The 24,730-nt window shown below is 33.2% G+C and overlaps 1 long non-coding RNA gene across 14 annotated transcripts; it reads right to left on the bottom strand.

Annotated features, from left to right (window-relative positions):
• Nucleotides 1-2,020: 2,020 nt before the first annotated feature.
• LOC110911655 lies at nt 2,021-7,641 on the bottom strand. 14 transcript variants are annotated; one of them, XR_004880837.1, is made up of 10 exons: nt 6,841-7,641; nt 5,997-6,703; nt 5,754-5,897; nt 5,506-5,585; nt 4,825-5,134; nt 4,611-4,733; nt 4,426-4,527; nt 3,877-4,189; nt 3,631-3,732; nt 2,021-2,058 (listed from the first exon to the last, which is right to left on the bottom strand). It is a non-coding gene; the product is annotated as an uncharacterized LOC110911655 (long non-coding RNA). The 14 variants fall into 14 exon arrangements; XR_004880836.1 differs by lacking the exon at nt 2,021-2,058 and having other exon boundaries at nt 2,924-3,732; nt 3,877-3,932; nt 4,118-4,189; XR_004880835.1 differs by having other exon boundaries at nt 3,631-4,189.
• Nucleotides 7,642-24,730: the final 17,089 nt, after the last annotated feature.

The following is a 24,730-nucleotide window of genomic DNA, read 5'->3' as shown; positions in this document are numbered from 1 at the left end:
CACATGAGGGTATCTTAGTAATTTTACCTATTATATTAACAATATATATATACAAAAAATAAACAGAAAGTCTCTCTTCTCATCCCCCCCCCCTCTCTCTCTCTACCTAGCCCGTCTCACTTCTCTTTCACATCCACAAGAAACATCATACTGCAACTTTAAAGATCTGAGATAAACAATCAGTTCTTCTTTTTTATATACATATCCACCATATAATAGCACCACCACCACCACTTAACCATAACCTACACACCACCACCAACCAACACTTCATCGGAACCCTAGGTGGGTCGCCGTAGTGAAGACTGAAGAATACGGAGTGAGGGGAGCAGGCCAAGGCCCTCCGGCGATGATGACATCGATGACAGCTACGGTACTAATCTCACTGCTATCTATTCTACCTTTTCATTGATTTGATGTTTCAATCAAAGATTGAAGACGCCAATTGAATTGAGCCAGTTGTGTCTACAACAATGGTTCACGTCTCCTTCAACATGTATATCTGATATTTGCTTGCTCAATGTACAGAAGTTTTAGATAGAGGATTAAAGTTAGATTATTTCAATCTCTTAAACAGGAAGAACAATATGTATACCTATTTAATACACCATGACCATGGCAGAAAGCAATGCCCTTGCACAGCTGGTGATTTGGGTTTGAGATTTGGTGACGATGATCCAGGTTTGAGATTTGAGTTCAAATTTAGAGGGAGTGAAGGTTTTTTTTCAGTTTGATTTGTTTTATTTATAAATTTATTTTAGATAAATGAGTAAAATTACAAAAGTACCCTCATGTGCCTTGCACATGCCATATTTAATTGAAAATTTTAACCAGGTTATGGGCAAAGAACGTATGGTGTAATGATTTTTATAAAAAAAGGACTGCGACTGTAATTATTGAAGTTAAAGGCTATCCATTGTAATCTGATACAAACATAAAGGACGAAATGTGTAATTTACCCAAAGATAAATTTCTTTGTAATCTCAAATATTTCCAACCAAACATTAGAAAATAATTATTAAATTAAAACTTATTAGTGTCGTTATGCTATAAAGTTTTAAATGACTGCAACCTATACTTTGTTTGAAATTATATGTTTTATTAATGTGCAATTGGAAATTAACAGAAATTGTAAGTTACATTAATTTACTTGAAAGAAGACGGTCTAAATATACTTTGTTTGAAACTATATATTATATTAATGTTCTTCATTTTCATCTCTTGCAAGCCCTAAAAGTTGATACAATACAAGATATTCCATAACCAAAAGTTCTCGTCGGAATCTGCGCCTCCCATGATGCCAATAAAAGGGGTTCACCTAGTGTTTGCTTCGTGATACAGTAACTCAAAAGCACCTTATTGAGCTTGAATTTCTTCACTGATTGGATCTGCAGACTTTTATAGCTTGTTGAATACCAACTCATTTCTCGCTTTCCACAGGCTCAATTCAACATAATAAATGATAGATGGCACAACATTTTTTATTTTCTTTGTTAGCGCTTATCCTGTTGCACAACTCCAACATCTCTCGTATCGAACTCTTTTTAGTAAAGTCTGTCACATGAAATGAGTAACCTTTGCCATACGCTAGAAGCAAGCTCAGATTGGTACAACAGGTGATGCATTTCTTCAACATGTTGTGAACACCATTTGCAAATTGGCTTATTAAAAAATATATATTACCTGATAGTTATCTTCCTATACTAATAAACAAAAATCTTTTTGTACACGTGTCACTCTCTGGTGCCTCCTCCCTTTTAATAATAATATTACATATTAATTTTTATACACAAAATATAATATAATAATAAAAAATATAGTTAGAGATAAACGTATAAATTCAAATTTAATTAATAATTATCTATAACAAATATAAATGTATCAAATAATATAATAAGTATAATATTATTTACTATAGTTAGAGATCAAACGTATAATTTCAAAATTTAATTAATAGTAAATTACTTTTTGAGTCATTATGTTTTAGTGGTTTTAACCACTTGAATCCAAAATCAAAAAGCTTAACGTCACGAGTCTCTAACCGCTCATTCACACCCCCTGTAAAAAATTCAAAAAACCTTTTGTAAAGCCGAGTTCTCTAAGTTCTCACAACTTGTAGAAATTTTCATTTTACCCTAACCATATATATTTGTTAAGATAAAATATATTATTTGGATATAAACAATAATTACTAATAAAGTATCAAATCACATGTATAAGTACTTATAGTATATAACTTAGAAAACTAAAATTACAAACGGATTATCTAAATAAAGTACCAAATTATCTTTAAAGCGAACACTAAATGGTTTTTAAAAGACAAATTTATTTTTTTGCTATTAAGTATAAAACATTATATTTTACTTAAGCCGTGTAATACACGTGTTCAATATTTTCTTCCAATTTTAAATTTATGTTACTATCAATATGTTTTCATCTTAAAAATGGTCCAACTTCCAAAATAACATTGAGTTTTAAATATTAAACTTAATTTCAATCATATTATGCAACTAAAGACATTATCATCATGCTAAATAAAGACATTATATAATATTTTAAAAATTTTAATTTGAATATTTAAATGTCAACTACTAATTAGAAAGTTGTTGTAGACGCTCAAATTTATAGTTTAAAAAACTTTAGTCCTATTTTTTTAAACGTATACTTTATTTTTAGTATGATATTCTTAATATGTAATATTTTCTATACAATGATGATATTCGTATCTTGTCTCATGATCCATATATCTTTTTTTTTTTTTTTGATCCATATATCTAAAAGTAGTATTTATATCAAAGTATTTATTATATCATTAATATACATAGTAGAATTTAATTACAATTCATTTACCATAACCTCATAACTTATAATTATTTTTAAAAATAGTTACAATTTTATGATCATTATTTTTTTTAGTGTTACTTCTTTTTAAGACATAATAAAATGGATTGTAGTATCTCAAAAGAGAAGTGAAAACTTAGAAAATTATTTTGAATAGCGAAAATTGACTATTCTTTTGTTTTACTATTTTATCTAAATAAGTCATTTCATTGATAAGGATTATATACAAGTTTATAATTTACATTTTTTCGTTATTTAACCCGTGTAATAGACGGGGTTGTAAGCTAGTTTTGTAACACTTGTAAATCATGCAATTGTGACAATTGATTCTTTAAATATCAAATGATTATATAATTAATGTCACAACAATTTCTACTCATGTAAATGGTAACTTATAATTAGCAAGCTACAATAACTCTTGCACAATAATAATCCGTATAAAGTATCTATTAACACTGATGTTGGTTCACAAAATCCCCCTAACTTGATGCTCAAGTAACAACAACTAACCATGAATTTTAGTAATGATATTCTACTAACTTACCAGTTAGATGCATTGTATAAAAAGATATAGCAAACATCATAAGCTAGACAGACACCTTTCATAGTTTAAGTTGAAAAGGTTGTGCATCAATCCTAGAACTTGTACCATATAAATTGAAATCCTAAATAGTTTTCCAGACATATATACTCATCTTTGCCATTGGTAGAGAGCTCTATTAAGCGAGATATTGGTAATGTAAATTGTCATAAAGAGTAAAGGGGTAACAAATAGAGAAAATAGCAAACCTTTTATTACTAAGCTCCACGGTATCTCCTAGTCTATCTCTAGCAGAGTACGTTTACTCCCAACAATGGAATTTATTTGACGTCCAAAACCCTTTTCACCACCTGCACGAATCAATAGCTATCATCACAGGTCTCAGCCATAATAATGGTCTTCTATGTTAGATATTACTTTTAGAAATTGAAACGGATATATGTAATAATGGTATTATATATGAGATATTACTTTTATAAATTGGATAAACACACCTTACGCAGTGTAGCTACCACTCCGCCACCACATGATGCATGATTAACCATCCCCTCTTTTAACGTTATTTTCACGAAAACAGTAAAATAACGTTAAAATTAGTGCATACGCTTTATCAATATACACATAGCAAATTCTCATCTTTAGAGGTTTACAAAATCCAATCAAGGATACAGAGCAGTAAATAAAAATATTTTTTTCTTGTTCTTCAAAAGGAAAAGCACAAAGTAAGATACTTACTACCCAATGACGGGCCATTTTGAGCATCCATGTAACAACCATAGGAACGCTTGTAGCTCAAATCGTCTTGGCCTATATACAACATCACACAACTTAAATACTTTTTATAAGGACAGTAATAACATAATAAAAATTCATACTTTTTAAAATTTTGATAACATCTAAAACTATGGGCACATACTAAAGCACTGCAACTGTAGTTTCAGATATCACTAAGTCACTAACCAAGACGCATATGACTTTAATGCCTATAATTTAAATAAAAGGGCTATAAAGAGTTTAAAAGAAAAAAAAGGGGGAATACTCACTTCTTCAAGAAGAGATGTCAATCTAAGATGTAAATAACTACTCATTGCTTTAGGGGTTGCCACATCATCACCTTCTAAACCCGACTTAGCACCGCTTCTAAGCTGGTCAAAATAAATATTGTAAAATTTCCAACATGTATTGTCAATAGTAATAAAATTAAACTACCAAAGTTGTGTCTTCCTACCATAGAAGGTGAGGGTTAGCATATGAACAATCTTTCCCTCGTTGTATAAAACTTCACCACTTGTCTGGCACGCCTTGCTTCACTATTAAGAGCTAACTTCTCTTGATTTTTATCCATTTGTCTCTTTAGTGATATATAAATAAAATATCTTCATCCACTTAAAGGTATAAATTATATAATTTAATGCAGTAAATTGGTTAATAGGAATGCTCACTTGTTTGTTGGAGAATAGATGGTCCGAGTAAAGAAATCATAAGACCTTGAATATGTGCTGTATGATTCACACCAGTGATGATATATTCCAAATAAGCCTCGTTAGTATATTATCGTTAGCATATCTGTAGAATCAATAGATACAATGTTGATCACCAAAATTTTGATGTATTTTAAAACAACTACAAACCTGCAACATAACATTTATTGTTGGTCAAATTTCAAAGATAAGATGACCAAACATTGACATTTCGTTTTGTAAAAATAAGCTTGGCTTTAAAAAGCGAGAGGCGCTCCAAGGCATTTAGGTCCTGAAAGCAGAGACAGAGACACGAGACATAAATATAATAATCTAAAATAATCAGTAAAGGGTAAGAATAAGCTACTTTAACAAACGGGTCAAAGTTTTCAATTTTAATAAACTGGTCTAAGCTACCATTTTTAAGATAAGTGCAAAGTGACCTACTTTAATAGACGGATCAAACTCATCGGTTTTAGTAAATGGATGAAACTTATCTATTTTAGCGAACGGGTCGAAATAAATCGTTTAATTAACACGTTAAAAATATTGTTTTTAGTAAATTGTTAGTAAACGGCAAAAAAAAAATCAGTCCGTGTATACCAAGAGAAGCCTCCACACATTATGCATGTAATATGATATATAGAGAAAAGAATGGCGTACAAGCTGGTGAGCAGCCTTGGGGTTTAATCGCATATCTTGACCGAAAATGAATGCAGTCCCATCACTAAGATATACTTATCCTGCAAATAAATTTTATAACTTTATGAAAGTGAATCATTTCAATGAGATAAGTTGACCTTAAGTCAAATAGTTAAGCATACTGTTGATTACTTTAAATTCTTGGAACAATGAATATTCAACAGATTGAAGTTTTAATAACCAAACTATCTTCAAGTTAAGCATACTACCTCCATGAAACTGTGGAACTGCATGGAGATAAAAATGCGGTCAGCCGGAGGTATCCTTGTTTGTCACATCCTCCCTGTTTGTCACATCGGGAATCCGTGTTTGTCACATCCTCCCATGATTTTGAAGACGTAACCTTTGAATTCCTAAACGATATTAAAACGATGAAACTTAGTAATCGATCAGAAAATTATAACAGAATTTGATAATGCTTGGAATAGAGACATATAGTTAACGGTTTTTACCTCTCCAAGAGCATCTCAGCTAACTTCTTGTGAAATCCTTTTTCATTAAACGCTCTTCTAAAAAATATTTATGAACAAACAAAACACATGAGCGGTAACACTAAACAATACTGTTTCATACTTTAGCGAAAACAACACTAAAGGCGTTTCACAATCGATATAGCCCTAAAAGATTGGTAAACCAAGACATTATATATCACAAATATGCAAGAAGAAAAATAAAAAGCCAGGCAAAGCAAATAAAAGGGGGAGGAAAACACACCTCTTTAGATTATAATTGAGATCTCCATTAGGATTTTCAAGAAACATAGTAGTAGTGGGATGGGAAGAGGAGATAAATCGTTTTGAGTGAATGGAGAATAGGGAACTTGTATTGGATCCAAACTAATAGCATGCACTAATGTGATATAAATAGATGAAAACTAATCTAATCAATCTAAGTAGCAACAATTGTCTATTTGCTGACCCATCTACTGAGTTTAGCATAAAGCTCATATTTATCTTGACAACATCATGTGCATCCCACTATAAAAAATGGATCTTCCCATTCTTCGGTTACTCTACCTAACCAACTTCAAGGTCATAATAAAAATAAAAAAGGTAAGGTAACAATAATTCCAACATATAATACCAATCCAAAAGTTACTTCATTAGACCAAACTCTTAATCACTTATATCACCGGGACATGTACCATACGTCCATACCCCTGCACCAAAAAGACAATATATAACCCTTTAAGACCCTGAACCAGCATAATGTTTGATATAGAAAATACATGTCAATGTTTGAGAAAACTTGACTAAGAAGTCAACATGACTATAAAATGGAGAGATTTGGTCTTACCAAGAGAAGTGCGGAGATCATAAGATTAAAGAATTTTTGTAGTTCTTCTTGCCTACACAGTTATTCAGCCACTGCAAAATAATTATTAAAGAAATGTAATTATGTATTATTAGTTTCTTATATACCCTGCAATGATGGTCAGATTGATTGACGCATTTGTAACAAACTTTACAATGCTTGCTGTACTTGAAATCCTACACAAAACCAATCATGTACATATTCTTAGATGCTAATTAAAGAATTTATGCCAATTTTTTAAATTCACTGCATGATTAATTCTTTATTTCTTATTACAGTAAGAAATTTACCTCAACGTCACACAGACTATAGTAAAACATGCCATATTCACATGTCTGAGGTTCCAAAGATTCATCATTCAAACTCGAGCAACCCCACATCAAAGCACAAGGAACCAAAGCCACAAACCAACACGGTTTCGGTGTGTTCTTTACAGTTTCCGACACATTATAATAAAAGGAATGAAATTACCAACATACCTTTGATTATCAATGGTGAATCGGTGAAGAAGAGATGTAGCGGATTCGATTATTTCCATCAGCAGTCCAAGCTTCAAAGAACAAACATCAATCACCATTGATTGAAGTTATAACTCTGTTTTTGTGAAGTGTTGATCTGAAATTCATAAAATTCGAACTTTTTTGTAACTCGGAAGTGTTGATCTAAATGCCGATCTTGAAACCGTAGATGAATTTTGAAAGATAGAGGCACTCTGGATTTGAGAGAGAGAGAATGAAATTATGGTTTGAAATTTGAAAATGGAGCTATATTTGAGAGAAAGGGGGATTGAAATTATGATTTGAAATTTGAAAATGGCTCCAAAACCATCAGGGATTGAAATTATGTATTATTATTAAATAAATAAATTGATTTTTTTTAAATAAAGTGGGATTTATGACCTAAGCATGGGCAATGTGGCATGGCTGAGAGGCTGACACGTAAGCAAAGTGAGGTCAGCCTCTAAGCTCCTTTAATAGATAGTATAGATTTAAAAATAAGAAGGGTAAGAAGCCACCAGAGAGTGACAAGTGTCCTAGGAGGAATTAAATGGAAAGGGTAATTTTGTCTACAAAAGGAAAGAGAATATGCACATGCAAGTCAGATGTTATCCCCCCCCCCCCCATTTTTTAAACGTCCGTAACTTTTTTATACATCATTAGTTTTTTAAAAAAAAATTATACCATAAAATCGAGCGTTTTTTATCTTTAATATGAGTACCATATTGTTATATTTTTCAAAAAAAAAATTCAAAAACCCAGTTGCATATTACACAATGGACGTGATGTAAAACACAATGTAAAGTAGATCAAAAACACAATCAATGACAACAGATAAAGACACAATGGACAACATACTAAAACACAATGACCATAACGTATAACACAATGGCGATAACATATAACACAATAAGTATCAGACTATATAAAAACACAATTGATGACAACAGATAAAAGACACAATTAATGACATCAGATAAAAGACACAATGGAGAGCAAATGAAGACACAATGGAAAACAAACTGAAAATACAATACACGACAAAGTAAAACACAATGAACAAAGATAATAAAAAAAAATTGAACAAATTATTAAAACACAATGGACAACATATTAAAACACAATAAATAACATATTAAACACAATGACCTGAACTAATAACACAATTTATAGAAAACCCAGATATAACACCATCTTCATTGTGTCATATATTATGTTATAGGTTCTTATAAAAACGCAATGGATAGAACCTAAATTAACATTGTGTTATAGGTTTTGATAATAACACAATGGACATGATGTAAAACACAATGTAAAGTAGATAAAAAACACAATCAATGACAACAGATAAAGACACAATGACAACATATTAAAACACAATGATTATAACGTATAACACAATAGCGATAACATATAACACAATAAGTATCAGACTAAATAAAAACACAATTGATGGCAACAGATAAAAGACACAATTAATGACAACAGATAAAAGACACAATGAAGAGCAGATGAAGACACAATGGAAAACAAACTAAAAACACAATACACAACAAACTAAAACACAATGAACAAAGATAATAAAAAAATTGAACAAATTATTAAAACACAATGGGCAACATATTAAAACACAATGAATAACATATTAAACACAATGACCTGAACTAATAACACAATTTATAGAAAACCCAGATATAACACCATCTTCATTTTGTCATTTATTGTGTTATAGGTTCTTATAAAAACGCAATGGATAGAACCCAAATTAACATTGTGTTATAGGTTTTGATAATAACACAATGTATAGAAACTCTACTAACCAAAATCCAGTTAAAAGACACAATGACCTGAACCTTTAACACAATGCAAAAAAAAAAAAAAAAAAACCAGTAAAAATGAAATTTTTTATTTTATTTTTATATGATAATATGGTACTCATATTAAAGATAAAAAACGCTCGTTATTATGGTGAATTTAAAAAAAAAAATCGTATGAAAAAGTTATGGACGTTTTAAATCGATGGGGAATTGACATGTGCCTTGCATGTGGAGAGAGAAAATCCATAAATATAGGATTCCCTTTATGCTCTTCTATTATCTTCTTTTCCCTACAACTAATCTCAACCCTCCAAATCTAAGATCAATGGACTAGAATCTTTCTTACCATTCTTATTTATTTTATCCTTTGTATTTAATCCTAACCCGTATAAATATAAAGTGTCAACTTATGTGATGTGACGAATTCATATATAAGAAACTAATCTAAGATCCCGTGTGTTACACTGGTGGTCTCACAATAAATTTTATTATTTAATAGTGTTGACATAAACACACAAACTTTTAAATGAAATCAACGTTCCATTAGTAAGGACCAAATCTGCAAAATACCAATTTGGTATTTCACTAACTCACTTATTACCCGCATAACCCGGTATTTTATAGTAACCTATGCTCTTAGTTTGGTTTGGTATAGTACCATGTGGATATAACAACCGAAAGTGCAACTTCGAATATTAAAGTCGTGATATTCCAAAAAAAAGGATATCGACATATCTTATTAATCAATCTAGAACCATACAAACGGTATCGTTATCAATTCCATTCTACGTACTTAATTACATCGTTTTTGCTCGTTACGTTATCGGCGCTCCCTATAGCAATTTATTATTTAATAAAAGATATTTAAAATTAAACTTACTAAATGCAACACAATGTGTGATAATATGCCAAACACGATTGTAATGAAACACAAATCTTTTAACACAATCTAGCTAGTGAGACCACAAACCAACAATTATAATTCGTAAGCAACATGAAATGGGTCCCACATATCTTGATTTATATGTAAAGATATAATAAAAACTTTATTAGGATGATATAACCCTCCACAATTATATTACCTTAATGAACATCAACATAAATAACTGGAACCCGTTTGCAACCTGAATCCAAAGTGTATCGAATCGCAAGACCCGCATTGTATAGGAAGCAATAACATCAACTTGTGAAGCACCGTATACCTTTACAAAAAAACATATAATTAAAAATGTGTATATATCTTTTTATAACTGAAGCTACAATCATATATATTAGGTAACAATAATAAAAAATGAACTTACCATCTCCATTTAAAAGAACAATTAAAAAAAAGTTTTTATATCAAATATGATCATTCTAGGCTATAGATTTGTGTATTACCCTATTTGAATGATGAAAACAATTTAATTCATAAATCCGAATAATGCCAATTGCTTCAGCAATGATAATAGTACTAGTACCTCTTGGCTCAAAGGAACATGATTGCTATCTAAAATAACCCCGTAGATCAACCTGCATATTAACAACATAAAAAATCAACTTTTATCTAACAAATGAACAAAGCGGCAAATCATTTCATTAAAAAGGTCGGATATTGCGAAGAAACAATATTTATTAACATATCTGATACGCGAATTATAATTTTAAAATGTAGAAAAAGAAGTAATTCAGATCAGTATAAACCCCCATTTTGACCCATTAAATATCTAATGAGTTAAAAAAAACAAATGACCACTAATGAATTTAAAAAAATAAAACTAACGAATTTTTACTTAATGTTGGAGGTCATGTTGAAGGGTCACTCCTATCATCGTTCCTATTGTAGGCAAGCTACATTGCACATCAAATTTTTAAGTTGTTCAACTGGACATTTATACTATATCATTTCTAAATGGGTTAAACACATAAATCTAAAAAAAAAAAGATAACTAAAAAGACTAATAGTTAAACAACATCCAGCCCATAGCCATTTTGCAAATTTCCTGAAATTTACCTTATAATCGGTTTTTGCTTCCCTAGGTCCCAAACCACTAAAACAACAACAAAATGTTCATCAGTTTTCCTAAACTAAAGTAGCTTAAAACTAACCTCGATTTCTGTGCATACCGATTGTTCCATTAATAGAAGTTAATACCAAAGATCAGTTGAACCTTCTTATTCCATGATAAGAATAATATTTCACTCTGTGTAACAGATCCACTTCCCTACAAATAGAGCTTTAGTACTCTAAACATAAAGATAAAAACTAAGTTATGTATACTTGGGTATTTGCAGTATATTACTTCAACCGACATGAAAAAATCAATAAATTATCAAGACATATACATATAGAAATTGTCATAATCATGTTGTGGATAATGACTCGGTAATGTTGCCTTCAAAGGTAGAAAATTTGTAGGTTCTGCTGGTTTAGCAATATCCCATATACAGATGTCACTCAATCGTTTAGATAGATTCCCAAAAGCCCATGAGCTTTGTTATTGTTCTGTTCAGCTACCGAGCTCGAAATCCCGAACCCTTTGATTCCAGTTCTGGACCCTTCTAAACATTAATAATTGACTATTGCAACTAAAAGTGATATTAAAAAAAATGAAACTATTTATAGGCATATACGCCTATATTTCTCAAGTATATTACAACCCTTGTGGCCTATTATGAGGGTTTTAACCCAATCGCTTTCTTGCTACGAATTCTATAGTAAAGTGGTATGTCCAATAAATAAAATATTGCTCTATCTGGTGAACTCAAAAATCTTCAATTCTGCAACAATTTAATATTGTGTGTTGTCAGTTTTAGGTTAGGAAGAAGAAAAGCAATAAAAAAAGTTCATACCTTTTGAGTTTTAAGTTCACATCAATGCCTCGTGTAGTCGTGGGAGCAAACCATTGTATGCTTGTTGCCTATTCTCATACAGTTGACTCAAGTTTGAATTTTTTACTTTCATGAGGCATATAACTACACAGCGATTTCAAAGGCTAATAATTTTAGATGTCGATTTCAAAAAATAAAAAACCCAAATATAACATCTAACTTTGTATGCCAATTAATGGCTGGTGATTTAAGCTAAGGTCAAAATTTCATCAGCCAACAACAAAGTTGTATAAATTTTCATAAACAAAACTTTTCTTAAGACAAACTCAACTCAAAATCCTACGAATTCATCTTCTTCTCCAAAAAATCCTTGTCCTCTTCCCTCAAAGGCGGGTTCGTCCCACCCCAAAATATGTAGCTGATTGCCTCAACTCTTTAAACATCATGGCAACATCTCTCCCTCATGTCCCCTGATGCACCACCTCTCTACTATCAACAACCGCACCCATATTTGCGGCATTCATCACTGACAAATTCTCATACACCTGCAAAAACACACTCAAATCCTCACTATGCTATATTTCTCCAAAGCCACCTTCCTCTTCTTAACAAACCCATGCTTATGCATAGCCAGGTTCTCAACCGCACCTTTATATACATCGTGGGAACAAAGCACCCTTGAGATGACTCAATAACCGATCAGATAACATCACAACATCCTTAGAACATCTCAAGACACTAAATTCGGTTTCATTAAACTCTGGAACATGTATTGAATGTGCAGTAGCCATAGAACCTTGCATCTGCATCCCAATCACATATGTTCACCCACAATGGTCAACCAGTGGTTCAGTATCCATACAAAGTAATGAACAAAAATTCAGATTATTATCAAAATTATAAAATCTCGCCAAGCATATTATCTTAGTTTTTTGTTTAGAAAAAAATTGAAGACAAAAATGATTTTGGTTAGCCTCCTGGTTTGAACCGTTAAACGTACCTGGGAGCATAACCGAGTAGCTAGAAACAGTCTACAATATCCAAAACTGGCCTGGAACCTATAACATCTCAGAACCCCTGGAAAATGGTCTATTTATATTGTTTGCCTTGTTTAAAAAAATCCTCACTTTTTAAGCACCTAGGCCCAAGGCTCACCCTTTGCGTCTTCGACTCCCTCGCTTTCGAATCATGTGACTAACCCTAGTTAAGCCATTTCCATCCCCTCTTTTCAAACTTGCCCAAACTGACACGTTGAATACATTAGCTAACCAAATCGTGTAGTTTACCTTCAAGGGATGTCTTGGTCTTGCCATCATGAGAACCAATTCAAACCTTGACAAAAAAAAATAATAAACGATTTAACTATTAGTATCAGGTGATACACATCTGACTGCGAGCATAGAATCTGAATATATTATAGTATCTCAAAAGATAAAATGAACAGTATGTAGAAGTTGTTGTAAAACTTGAAATGATTTTAGTTTTATACTTGATAGAAGTGTAGTTGAGTATATGATATTTCAAGTGTGTATTTGAGATGAGTTTAAGATCAGCTTCCAGGTTATGAGCATACCGAAAGGTAATTTTTACCCACATAAAACCATAAACGTGTACACTCGATACCCTTTAAAGAGCCAAAATTATCTTATTACTTTTCTCGAATATACTCATTCTTAAATGCAACTGCAAGGCTTTCATGAGTCTGTGACAAAGAAGAGACAGTTAGTATATTGGTTTTGCACATTTGGGGTCTAGTAAACAAATTAATATAAAAGGCTGAGATGCATATAGGAACAAGGCTCTTGCAATGGCCAAACCTGTAACAGGAAACAAAACTGTAAAATGTAAGTGAACAGTAATTAGTTAACTTATCCAGAATAAATTAGAAATTGACTCTATAAAATGACCAAGGAGACTGTGAAAACTATAAGTAAACCAAACATGACTGACCAGGGAGCATAGAAGTCGACCAAAACATCCTTTTTGCCATCCAATACAACTTCATTAAAGTTGTTAGAATTCAGCACCACCATACTTAACTGAAGCATATTAAATATACCAATAAGACTTGAACTTATAACCTTTAAATAAAATGACATTTATTTTTGGTTGGCGAAAATGTTGATAGTAAGTACCTAAATGTGTTACTGTCTGCACTATGTTCCAATCTTACTAATTACTTCGTCTTGTCCCTTTCAAATGGTAGGTTCACTATGATCAGCATATATACAATCTAACCCACATTCATATATGTGTATGTCTGTATGTCGGTATATATGTATATATACGTAGGAATGACACTTATGGGTCAATTGTTCACAGTTGGTTTATTGCTGAATTTTTGCGAGTTACCTGGTAGAAAATAAATGAAGATATAACATTTTAATAATAGAGATTAAAAAGAATTATGTTAAAATAAACAAATCAAAACACCAAAAAACACACTCTTTAGATAAAAAAAACATATGGAAATCAATTTTGAACATACCTACTTGCAGTTAACCTATAAACTTCTTATTATAAACAACTCAAAACACTACAAACACAATTGATTGAATAATGAACTGAAACTTGCTGCAACAATAATAAACAATTGATTGATTAAGTAATAAACATTTCAGTACTCAATCCAACAATTGATTTACCTAATCAATGAAATCTCATCAAATAATAATAACCATAAAATCTATAAACTTGCTGCTGGAATAATAGTGTGGAAGTTGGAACGGAACAGAGGATCAAGAAATTTGTATAGACATCAACATAGGGGTATCCAACAATCAATTTACCTAATAAATAAAGTCTCAAGAAATTTGTCATTCTGCCCCAATTAAGAACAAAGCGTATCTGAAAAAACATACTACTAACATGAACAACTATGAGCATACCTTTTTCTTGAATAATAAGAATATGATATCACACAGGCAATTCCTGAAAAGTAAAAAAAAATATGATATCTTTATAAGAAAATGTTAACGAAAAAAATCAGAAAATGTTAATGAATTATACCAACTCAGATTTATACAGGTCCGTCATATCAACCAGAAAGCCACGATCCATTCCTGCAAACAAAAAGTATACTCATTGTCAATACAAAAATCATATGAGTAAAGGGGAAAAACATAAAACAAAACAGAGTTAGGGTTCAGATTTATTTATGAAACAAAAACAAACAATATGAAGAAGAAAGAAATGAAAATTAACGACTATTGCAATTACGCTTAATATCAACCAAAAAACAACTAACCATACCTGTATAAAAAAATCATTGTCAGTTAAGAGATTTATGAAACAATAAAAACACGTTATGAAGAACAATGAGAATAAAATTAATGAGTAATGCATTGTGGCTTCATATCAACCAAAAAAACACTAACCATACCCGAAATAAAACAAAAATCATCGTCTGTTAAGAGAAAACATAAGTACACAGTAAAATAAAATTACAAAAAAAAAATCAAGGATTATGATATGTAGCAAAAAAAAAAAAAAAAACAGAAAATATGAAGAATCACCAGAACATAGATTGAGACAAATTAACTTAGAGTTTATAATAGCAACACAAAACACACAAACTTAGATTGAAATTAGAACAATAAACTCATTACTGTCACACCCCCAAATTACCACTTAGGGAGTGTCCCTGTTAGGCGTGTGACATACCAATAACGAGCCACCAATTACCTTGAACCCATACAAGTTATAATTAAAATCCCCATTATTAATAAAAACATCTTCAATAAGTTTAAACGAAAATCAATAAGTTCAGCGGAAGCAAGTAGTAAACCAAGTTAAACTGTTTCAAAACCCAAGTATAGTTTCATGAAATCAATCGCATAAATCCTCCAGTCGACCCATGACCACTCCGGCTACCCCAGACAGCAAGTTCCCCAAATCCAAGATACCTAATGACCTGCGAGCATGCAACAAGTGTATCAGACAACGCTGGTGAGTTCATAGTTTTACGAAAACGTTGTTTACCAAGTATGTGGTTAATCCATTGAAGTTAATTTCAGAAGTAATGATGAAAGCAATGTTGATAATACCCCAATACAAGACGGCTTCTGATTATTTTGCCCTTTCTCCAATGCTCCTATCAAAGCATTGGTCATGACTAGGTCATTAGTTCAACACCCGTCCTCCCAGGTACGGGGTGAGGTTGCCAAACCTAAGTAGCGCTACTAACTAATACCATGTTACCTTCCTGGTAACCAAACAACACGGAGGGACTTTAAAGGTGATAGGAAGAGTATATTATCCAACATTCCCGTTTTTACCCAAAAGACTTGTCCCTCCCAGGAATACCCACTGACTGTCCCAACCACCGGGACGCATGCTCAAGAAAGATGAACTCACCTTCGATTGCTCGGTTAGGTTAATTACTTTGTTATCAGTTGATCAAGCACGTCCTATCATAGTTCATCAATAACAATCAGTTTTGTACCCGTATCGAATCACGTACTTTCATCACATAGTACACATGTTACACTCAAGGAATATGCACATAATTATACGCATTAGAACAATCAACTACGTCAAGCATTAACCAAGTTATCACAGCTTATCCACGTAACAGATTTTCGAAGTCACGTACAAACTCATGTGCACAATGTACAAGTAATAATCAATATAGTCCGTACACAAATCGTAGCAAGTATTTTATTTATCTTTACCAACCCGCACTCACATTACAAGTTTCACCTAATAACATCCATCATGTAACGCACCGTTTAATCTAATACCAATACTAATCATGTCGGCCCAACTTACTCCCTCGGCCCATCAGAAGACACAATCCGCCACACACATGACCCCTCCCCTTTTACCCGGTCCATTGCATTAAACCCTACCCCGAACTGTATCCGCGGCCCACATTCCAGTATGTGGCCCAGCTTCTCACCGGTTTACACATGAGGCCCATAATAATTCAGAATACTAAACACCCAAGTGTGTGCGAATACTCATCAGGTCCCTAATAGGCCCCCTAATAGGTGATTCGGCCCAAATTACATGTTTGCAACATATCCCCATATCAAAACAAGGAATTAATAACAATCAATTATTAACAACATTAACACTTTTAACTATCCCTGTAACAAATAAGATAACACATTCGGATGTTAATTTCTTTGCTATAATTGTAACCACTAGCATGAACTTCCAGTTTGGATTTAATCAATCTATTATCACAAAGAAAATTACCAAGTTCTTAATATTATGTCAAACCCTCATTGATCAGATTATTCCCTATATACTTAAAACAAGTTTAAACATGCTTTCATCTAGATCGATGGCATCATCATCCTACTCATGTAATCACTCCCTAAACAGAAACAACTACCATCGGCCCACTAGTCAGATTACATCATGTATTAATATTAATCATAACTTCAATTGCAAAGCCTATCTATCATACGTCGGACGTAACCAGAGCAATCAAACACATCGATCATACCATATAAATCATCATCACATAAGATCATATTCATGTCATTAACAAGAACAACAAACAAATTAATAACCAAGGTTCAATATACTAACCAGAATCAAGGGTACAGAATCGAAAGGTTTCGAGTGTGAAAGGGGGGTCTCCTGTCGCACATGGGTATGGGAAGCAGTAGGGTTTGTTATGTCGATATTGTGAGATGTAACAAAAGGGTTACGTAACATTTGATTATATTACCAATTAATCACAAGTGGGCCGGTGGTCTAGAAATATCAAATAATCACAAGTGGGCCGATTAGTCTATGTTGGGAATTTAGTGTATATTTAATCAGTTGGTTTTCTAATTTAGTGTATATTTATCAGTTGGTTTCTAAATCAGTTGAACGACGCACAAAACGTTTAACAATTTCATGTATATTTAATCAGTTAAACATACGTAATCACGTAGTGGTGCATGAAATAGACGGATAAGCATAGAGGTACACGCTAAAAATTGTGGGATTTCAAACAATGCTAACCTTAATTATCCGGGTTGTCACATCATCCCCAACTTGAAAGAAATTTCGTCCCGAAATTTGACAAGTAAGAACTGAGGAGTGAAGTGAGGAAATTAGGATTATTGCGGATTTTGCTCGGGTGTCACATCCTCCCCATGTTACAGAAATTTCGTCCTCGAAATTTAGGCTATATTATATTCTAGGCTCCAATTATGAGTTTGTCGATAATTCACTAAACACGTAGTTAAATACGGTTTCACGAAAGTTCACTAAATAATATATAAGTCATATAGCATATAAAGTCAGATAACATATAAATTCACATAAGTTATATTTCTTTATTTGTTCAGGAATAGTGTTCTAATTGTTCATCAACGTTCGAGTACAACCCATGTGTAATTCCGTAATTCCCGAATTACCGTTATGCGAGTGTTTATGCATGGATGAGTGTTTGAGGTAATAGAGTTTGTGTTAATTGTGTTAAACAAAAAAAATGTCTTGCCCTTAAATAGAAACACAAGTTAAGTTAATAGGAGCTTGATAATGAAGAATGTTGTGACAAGTTATGCTAAGCTCAAGAGATGCTCACAAAAGTTGAAATACGAGTGTGTCATACATCTGTATGGCATTGCCTGATGCATTTAACATGTGCGACGCGGGGGGGGGGGGGTTGTTGCACTAAATATAACTTGGGTGAGCTATACGCCTTCGAATTTGGGGACTTGCAAAAAGGCAGTGTTTAGTTATCATGGATGTTGTATATTAAGTAGCCAACACTTCACGAAGAAAGTGTATCTAATGTATATCTAGAGCTTACCAGAATTGAGGCGAATGTCGTACATCATAAACGGAGGGTCGACGAGATAAACCGAACTGGAAATGTGTTAAGGTAGTTTGTTACAGGCTAAAATGCTCAACCCTCAAGTCACGTGTGTCGGGTGCACCACCAAGATTTTCTCGAAGCAAAATATGTGAATGTGATGAAGTGAGTGTAAGAGGTATATGTTTATGTATGGTATCGCTACCGGCGATCAGAACTGGTGCAGTCACCCCTATCGAAGATCAAAGGTGATGCCATCGTATGTAAGAATTCGAGAAAGAAAATATAATTTCTTGGAACAGGTGATTCAAGCAATTCAATCAATTGATTGAATGAAAACTCAAGTTAGGCATTAATCCCTATTTCAGACGGGTATCATCTTGACTCGTTCGTTCAGAGGGAAAAGAGATTTTCAGTTGATATTGATCGTGATATTTTGGTCGCAGTTGGTTGTAGTAGATGACCAGCCTTCGGTCAAAGAGAGATAAGCATGGAACAAAGAGGTCGATGAAGCTATACATGAGTATGGTGCTTTCACACAAGAGGGAATTTTGACCTTGGCATACCTTACGTAGTAATAATTTTATTTTATGTTCTTGCACTTAATGAACTTAAGTATGACTCATTCCTCGAGTGTCGTTCGTAGAGAGTGATTTAGCCAAGCGAGGATTAGCGTATAACAGGGCTATGCAAGAACTATGGTATTCATTTTAGCACAACAAGATAAGACGCGGAGAATATACCAGAACGCGGTTATCATCAATCTGCTCCATCTAATTGTTTTAGAATCATGCGTAAAGTAGCAAATCCGATGATGAGGATGTAGCTGGTCGCAAACAAGAAGTATAAATGGAAATAAAGTGATGTACCAGTCGATGGAAGCGTTACTTTGAAGGTGTTGGCGCAAGAAGAATTATCTATGAAAGTGATAGTTGACTGAGTCTGCAGCATTTCGGTTAAATCAGAGCGTTCTCCACAGTCGTCAAGCCTGCCGTATGCGAATAAGAATGGTTCACTAAAATCTATGTACGAAATTGAGTGTGTAATTAGTCGAACATGTATGAAGCCAACTTTGAAGGGTTGAACTAAGGCGTGTGTATTAGGAACATCAAGTACGTCACCAAAAGGTTTCATTACAAGGACACGAAAATATTTTCGAAATGATATGGTCATAAAATAATACACAACCATCCTCAGAGTACAAGAAGTGATCACTACGTATCAAAAGAAGAGTTTATCAGGTTATTTTTAAACTAGAGCACAATGTTATAGGGGAGTTTATGCGTAGACAATCGAGAATGTAGTGTGACCATGATAATGGAATGATAGGTTTATCTATATCAAGAGCAGTAACTAACTGTCACCTTAAACGGTAAGCGCCGGCCAAGGCAAGGGCTAGGGGATAGACTAGCTTAGAGAGGAAAACTGTTATGTAATAGCAATTCTAGCAATACAAGGAGTAAGATTATTGTTTATGTCATCATGTTTATCCGGGAATTGATTAACTTATACCTCCGTTCTCCGTTGTCCCTCATAGTTCTATATAAGAGGAGGGAACAATCTTAAGGGTCGAAATGAGGTAAAAGTCGAGTATCACATTGAAATCTACAAACTACCAAGTTTACACACAATAGGGCAGAACCCTTCTCACGCTCATTAAGCCTCACTGGGATTTGCATACACCTCGCGCTATTATTATGTGTGCACCCATAATAATAAGGCGATTTGCATGCTTATCTCAGTGCCTCTTAACTTGCGCTAAAAGGTTCCCCGCATTCAAATAGCAAGCGAGGGGTTTTATGGGATCAAGAATCACAATAGTCGAAGGATAGTGTCACACTAATAGATCACATAACAGGGGTTGGTAACGTAAGGGCTCATGCTGTGGTTCCAAGTGTGCATTCACGTGTAATGTTATACATAAGTGTACACTAAATATGCTATGCAATCGTAAATGAAAAACGAACCTTGCAGTCTGGAGCTGAGTGTCATGGTCGGTTTCGGTACTGTTCGGTTATAGTCTGGTTTTATGAAAACGTTTTAAAACCAAGTTCACTATAACCAATGGCTCTGATACCAAACTGTCACACCCCCAAATTACTACTTAGGGAGTGTCCCTGTTAGGCGTGTGACATACCAATAACGAGCCACCAATTACCTTGAACCCATACAAGTTATAATTAAAATCCCCATTATTAATAAAAACATCTTCAATAAGTTTAAACGAAAATCAATAAGTTCAGCGGAAGCAAGTAGTAAACCAAGTTAAACTGTTTCAAAACCCAAGTATAGTTTCATGAAATCAATCGCATAAATCCTCCAGTCGACCCATGACCACTCCGGCTACCCCAGACAGCAAGTTCCCCAAATCCAAGATACCTAACGACCTGCGAGCATGCAACAAGTGTATCAGACAACGCTGGTGAGTTCATAGTTTTACGAAAACGTTGTTTACCAAGTATGTGGTTAATCCATTGAAGTTAATTTCAGAAGTAGTGATGAAAGCAATGTTGATAATACCCCAATACAAGACGGCTTCTGATTATTTTGCCCTTTCTCCAATGCTCCTATCAAAGCATTGGTCATGACTAGGTCATTAGTTCAACACCCGTCCTCCCAGGTACGGGGTGAGGTTGCCAAACCTAAGTAGCGCTACTAACTAATACCATGTTACCTTCCTGGTAACCAAACAACACGGAGGGACTTTAAAGGTGATAGGAAGAGTATATTATCCAACATTCCCGTTTTTACCCAAAAGACTTGTCCCTCCCAGGAATACCCACTGACTGTCCCAACCACCGGGACGCATGCTCAAGAAAGATGAACTCACCTTCGATTGCTCGGTTAGGTTAATTACTTTATTATCAGTTGATCAAGCACGTCCTATCATAGTTCATCAATAACAATCAGTTTTGTACCCGTATCGAATCACGTACTTTCATCACATAGTACACATGTTACACTCAAGGAATATGCACATAATTATACGCATTAGAACAATCAACTACGTCAAGCATTAACCAAGTTATCACAGCTTATCCACGTAACAGATTTTCGAAGTCACGTACAAACTCATGTGCACAATGTACAAGTAATAATCAATATAGTCCGTACACAAATCGTAGCAAGTATTTTATTTATCTTTACCAACCCGCACTCACATTACAAGTTTCACCTAATAACATCCATCATGTAACGCACCGTTTAATCTAATACCAATACTAATCATGTCGGCCCAACTTACTCCCTCGGCCCATCAGAAGACACAATCCGCCACACACATGACCCCTCCCCTTTTACCCGGTCCATTGCATTAAACCCTACCCCGAACTGTATCCGCGGCCCACATTCCAGTATGTGGCCCAGCTTCTCACCGGTTTACACATGAGGCCCATAATAATTCAGAATACTAAACACCCAAGTGTGTGCGAATACTCATCAGGTCCCTAATAGGCCCCCTAATAGGTGATTCGGCCCAAATTACATGTTTGCAACATATCCCCATATCAAAACAAGGAATTAATAACAATCAATTATTAACAACATTAACACTTTTAACTATCCCTGTAACAAATAAGATAACACATTCGGATGTTAATTTCTTTGCTATAATTGTAACCACTAGCATGAACTTCCAGTTTGGATTTAATCAATCTATTATCACAAAGAAAATTACCAAGTTCTTAATATTATGTCAAACCCTCATTGATCAGATTATTCCCTATATACTTAAAACAAGTTTAAACATGCTTTCATCTAGATCGATGGCATCATCATCCTACTCATGTAATCACTCCCTAAACAGAAACAACTACCATCGGCCCACTAGTCAGATTACATCATGTATTAATATTAATCATAACTTCAATTGCAAAGCCTATCTATCATACGTCGGACGTAACCGGAGCAATCAAACACATCGATCATACCATATAAATCATCATCACATAAGATCATATTCATGTCATTAACAAGAACAACAAACAAATTAATAACCAAGGTTCAATATACTAACCAGAATCAAGGGTACAGAATCGAAAGGTTTCGAGTGTGAAAGGGGGGTCTCCTGTCGCACATGGGTATGGGAAGCAGTAGGGTTTGTTATGTCGATATTGTGAGATGTAACAAAAGGGTTACGTAACATTTGATTATATTACCAATTAATCACAAGTGGGCCGGTGGTCTAGAAATATCAAATAATCACAAGTGGGCCGATTAGTCTATGTTGGGAATTTAGTGTATATTTAATCAGTTGGTTTTCTAATTTAGTGTATATTTATCAGTTGGTTTCTAAATCAGTTGAACGACGCACAAAACGTTTAACAATTTCATGTATATTTAATCAGTTAAACATACGTAATCACGTAGTGGTGCATGAAATAGACGGATAAGCATAGAGGTACACGCTAAAAATTGTGGGATTTCAAACAATGCTAACCTTAATTATCCGGGTTGTCACAATTACAACCCCATATCAAAGAACAATTAACGGATTAAACATCAACAACAACACAAAAATTGAGACATATAAAATTAGGGCTTTCTTATAACAACTAAAAACACACAAACAGAGATGGAATCCGAACAATATATCAACATAATCCATAATATAAGTAGCAACTGAAAGAAACCACTAACCGATGATTCAGATTTGAAGACTGATGAAGAGAAACCAAAACAGGTGAAGCTAATTGGCATTTGTATTCTCCAATTAAACATAATAAAATGTTTATACGCGATAAAGCTGGAAACGTATTCATAGTTTTGTAGGAGATTTTCAAGTAATTGATGATTGATTGAGGTTTCTATATAAAAAGCATATCAGTGGTTTCAAAATTGAATGAAACGTATTGGAGAAGATTTATAACTGTGATTGAGAATTGAGTGAGTTTCCATATAAATCATTTTGCCGCTTAAAAAACCAATTCTCTTGCCAAAGAGAATAGCCACATCAAGGTCAAATAGTCAACCATTATTTTGCTTTAGTATAAGAGATAGATAAATATATAGTTTTAAATAATGTATATGACAATAATGACTATTAAGATGCGTATAAAACTATAAAAGTGTGTAATGATTTTTGTACTAAAAGTGATTATTTAATAGTATATAATTTCTTAATAAGACCAACGACATAAATATCTATGATGTTTAATTAGCCCAAACATATATTTAGATAAATATGTCCCATGAAATCACTAGATAAATTATAAAGGCCATAACAAAGTATTTATTCCTAAAAAAATATGTCATGAATTTAGGTGGTCTAAAAAGTCTCTAATGGAATTACTCGTATTAATAAAATGTGAATTCTTAGGGTTTTATATATTATTTCTAGAAATATATATATATATATATATATATATATATATATATATATATATATATATATATATATTCAATTAGAGTGAGAGTTGGCTAGAAAGCCTAAGTTTCCTAGAAAGTCTAGAAAGCAATAGGAAGGTGACATGTGACTTTTAGTTTTTTATTTAAAAGGGCATGATGTTAATTTGATTATTAATTTAATTTTGGAATATTATATATCCTAAACTAAATATCTAGATATTTATGGAAATGTATATTTCTTTGATAATTTCAAATCATTAAGATTTCAAAAGGGCAGTTACTTTAAATTATGAAGTTTAAATCATTAACAATTTCTTCACGTTGTTTTTTATCGGTTACTGGGTTCATCACAATGTGTTTTAGCAGTTACTCGTTTCAGTTAATGTTTCACCATAATGTGTTTTATCAGTTACTGGTTGATATGATTTTTGGCATTTTTGATGTTGTGTTTTATCAGCTACTGGTTCACGTTGTGTTTTATCAGGTACTGGTTTCATCACAATGTGTTTTATCAGTTACTGGTTTCAGTTACTGTCTCATCACAATGTGTTCTATCATTTACTGGTTGATGTGATTTTGGCATTCTTGATGTTGTGTTTTATCAATTACCGGTTTCATCACAATGTGTTATACCAGTT

This window comes from Helianthus annuus, chromosome 15 (assembly GCF_002127325.2).
Source record: "Helianthus annuus cultivar XRQ/B chromosome 15, HanXRQr2.0-SUNRISE, whole genome shotgun sequence".
In the NCBI taxonomy this organism is placed as follows: Eukaryota; Viridiplantae; Streptophyta; class Magnoliopsida; order Asterales; family Asteraceae; genus Helianthus; species Helianthus annuus.
This window is presented reverse-complemented; position numbering and strand designations above follow the sequence as displayed.